This window comes from Lathyrus oleraceus, chromosome 5 (assembly GCF_024323335.1).
Source record: "Lathyrus oleraceus cultivar Zhongwan6 chromosome 5, CAAS_Psat_ZW6_1.0, whole genome shotgun sequence".
Lineage (NCBI taxonomy): Eukaryota > Viridiplantae > Streptophyta > Magnoliopsida > Fabales > Fabaceae > Lathyrus > Lathyrus oleraceus.
In genome coordinates, this window is record NC_066583.1 from 118,963,029 (window position 1) to 118,966,501 (window position 3,473).

The 3,473-nt window shown below is 35.9% G+C and overlaps 1 long non-coding RNA gene across 1 annotated transcript; it reads right to left on the minus strand.

Moving 5' to 3' along the window:
- Window positions 1-554: 554 nt before the first annotated feature.
- On the minus strand, window positions 555-2,468 carry LOC127088157 (uncharacterized). The gene is made up of 2 exons (XR_007790133.1): window positions 1,935-2,468; window positions 555-905 (listed from the first exon to the last, which is right to left on the minus strand). It is a non-coding gene; the product is annotated as an uncharacterized LOC127088157 (long non-coding RNA).
- Window positions 2,469-3,473: the final 1,005 nt, after the last annotated feature.

The following is a 3,473-nucleotide window of genomic DNA, read 5'->3' on the forward strand; positions in this document are numbered from 1 at the left end:
GTTCACGATCCATGGTTCTGACTCATTGGTTAGAATTCATTCAAGGTGTTGCAATCATTTGGTTAGTTGGGTTTCAAGTCTTGGAACTTGACATGTTTTATTTGGTCTAAGAACGTCGGGCTTTTCAGTCATATCCACTTTCAATCATGGTGCATTCATGTTCATAGTTAGTCAAGACCTTAGATTGTGTCTGGTTCTTTTGATAATCGGTTCATAATAGTTCCAGCTCACATGTGCATTGCATTGTCATTATGGTCCATATTCATTTGTCCATAAGAAAATACACATTTTTTTACCTAAGTTGACTTTTGGTCAACTATTGACTTTTTGGTCAACCATCTAACCAAAATCCATTTTTTATCATCTTCATATTTTTAAGTACATTTTTTAATCATCTTCTTGTACATAGCATTTCTATTCAATTCATTCAATTTCAATTACAATTCTATTACATTCAATTTCCAAATACATTTCCATTCCAATCCCATTTTTAAGTTACATAAAAATATAAATTCCAAAATAAACCATTTCATATGCATTCACATTTCTATTCATATCAATTACATATATCCAAATTTCATACATAACCATACATAAACCAATTCAATCATACATAAACCAATTCAATCAAATTACAACATTTCAATTGCTATCACTTTCTAATTACAACAGTTCAAGTTTACAATATATATTTCTACATAAATCCTAAAACAATCCTACATGAGTCCAATTCCATGAGCAATCTCCACAGCCAATCCAATGAACTTCAAAACAGTTTCAAGCTCCATTTTCATTCTATCGGGTAAACCACAAGCCAAATCCAGAACCCGATCCCACTTAACCATAAGACAATCGCCAAGTAGCTTCATGGAAAATTCCAAGCTTGAATCCAAACCATGTTCAAGCTGCATAATGAAAACATAGCATAACATTTAACAATTGCTCCTAACAGAAAACAGAACAGATAACAAAAACCTTCCAATCTCTTCATTCCTCTCAAAACGATAACATAACTCCCATTACCTCCATCCCCACCCTCAAAACTGACACTGACCGAATCCTCTAACAACAGACGCAACTGTGACACCCTCAAACCTTCTACTGAATTTCCAACTTCCATAACCCTTCAAGAACTCCCTCCCAAAAAACTGAATTCAGTTCAGAGTTAAAAACAGAATTTTCTAACTTCCTAACCACTAACAAACCTCTAACAGAATCACACTATAGCCAACTGACTTCAACCTCCAATTTTCCAGAATTTGCCAACCTTCAATCTCCTAACCAATTCCCCAATTTCCTGAACTGGATAACTTCCAAACCCTCCTCCAAATGTCATAACCAACTCATAACAGAATTCTAACAAATGTCTTCATCCTCCAACAATCTCTAATGACAACACCCTGCCATAAGATAACTCCCCCAATCAACCTGCAAAAAAAATTCAACTTTCCCAATTTCATCAACTAACTCAACCACTTCATGACCCTGCTTCAACCCTTCTTCTAATACTATAACCTGCTCGGACTCCATCGACAACTGCTTCAAAGAACTCTGCAACAACCTGCAAGTTTTTTCGAACTAACCTCTTAACCCCTCAACTGCCATGAAAAACTCCTGCTAACTCACTTCAGAACGTCTAAAAACCCTCTAAACCTCAACATTGAGACCTCAGTTCTGGACCCCCACATACACCAGAACCCTACACAATGAACCTCACACCCTGACAAAAAACGGATTTTCACCCTCTATTGAAACTCCATTTTTTCAACCTCCTCACACCCTCTGAAAAAAACTCCAACAAACAATAAAACAGGAATATCATAGGCAAAGAAGAAGGGAGGAATCGAGAGTGAGCCAGAACAATAACATAATAGAAGAAGAAAAGAGAGAGGGTAGAGAAGAGAGTCGAGATCGCAGCAAGAAAGAAAACCCACAGTTTGAAAGAGGCTTCATCTTCATCACGGATGCAGCAATGGATTCACCGCTTCAACCGCGAATGCCATCACACTTCCAACACTTCACTCTTCATCATCGACGGTAAATCGAAGAATCGACAACAACAACGATTCGCAACACAATGACGAATCGAGTATCAAAGGCACGAATAAATGCTCTTCAACTCAATCAACCAGAACATTCCTTCATCTTTCGTCTTCAACAACACGAAGAATCCAACGGCAACGTGAAATCGGTGAGTATCTCTCCTTTCAGCTTTGTTGATGCGCACATGATTCATTCTTGCCGACGAGGTCGATTCACGGTGTTTTCTCGTCGTCGTTTCCTCTCGGAGAAGCCGCGTTGAATGATGCTAGTGTGGTGGATTTGAGGACACGTTGTTTCCCTTGCCACATTCATGGGTCCGAACTTATTTGTTGAACCAGATGGAGTGTTTTTTAGCGAATTTTTTTCTTCGTTTCATGAAACCACTACACCCCCTCATTGCTTTCACCCCCATGGCCCTATGTTAATCTGCCTTAATGCACCTTTAATTAGGTTGATTTATTTATTAATCCCATTCTTTTGTTAATCTTGATGTTGATTAGGATTAATCCATGTTAGATTTAGTTCTAATTCCTTTTTTAGATATTAGGAATTTTTGTTAATTTTAGTTTAATCCATAATTAGATTTAATTAGGTGATTAGGATTTAGGAATTAGGTTTAATCAATTGTTAGATTAGATTTAGTTTCTTATTTTTTCAGAATTAACTCATGATTGATCAACCTTGCCATGATTAGAAATTTAGTCATTAAGTCTTGATATTCATTTTTGTGGATTTTTGTTGAGATTAATATGGTTAATGTTGATTATATTATGTATTTCCCATTAGGTTAATTTTCCGTTCAATTGGACTTTTTGTATGGTGAGTTGTATGATCATGTAGGTTAGATTCAATTCTTGATATAAGTTGTTGATTTCCCATTTGATTGATTGTGATCCTACTTCATGTTTAGGTAGACTTTAATCCTTTAGAACTAATATTCACTTTAATTGTCCATTTAATCGATTCATTTGGTTTATGATCATATTGTAAATTGAAAATCCCATTTCAATTTAGGTGATGAATGCTTTGTATGTCTAAATTCATTTTCCATGATCTCATGATAGATCTTTGATTACTTTTCATTGATTAACTCATTACCATTCGAATCGATTTTACCCATTGAATGTACTTACATATTGTTGCATCATTCTCATTCATTTGACTTAATATCATGCTAACCCGTTTGTTACTTTGTGTTTCCACATGTGACTTTGAGATTCAAGCTCGCTCCTAGCTAGTCATGATCCTAACCCATTCATTCTCATTCAATAGCCTTGTATTGTTTGACGTACCATGCCACTTATATGCTTTAGGCATGGTACATAGCTTAATAGTTTGTAACTTGTATTTTATTTTCATTCCCATGTATGTTGTATTGTGTGGATCCATCCCCCCATTGTGGGTCAAATGTTCCCCCACCCCATGATCAT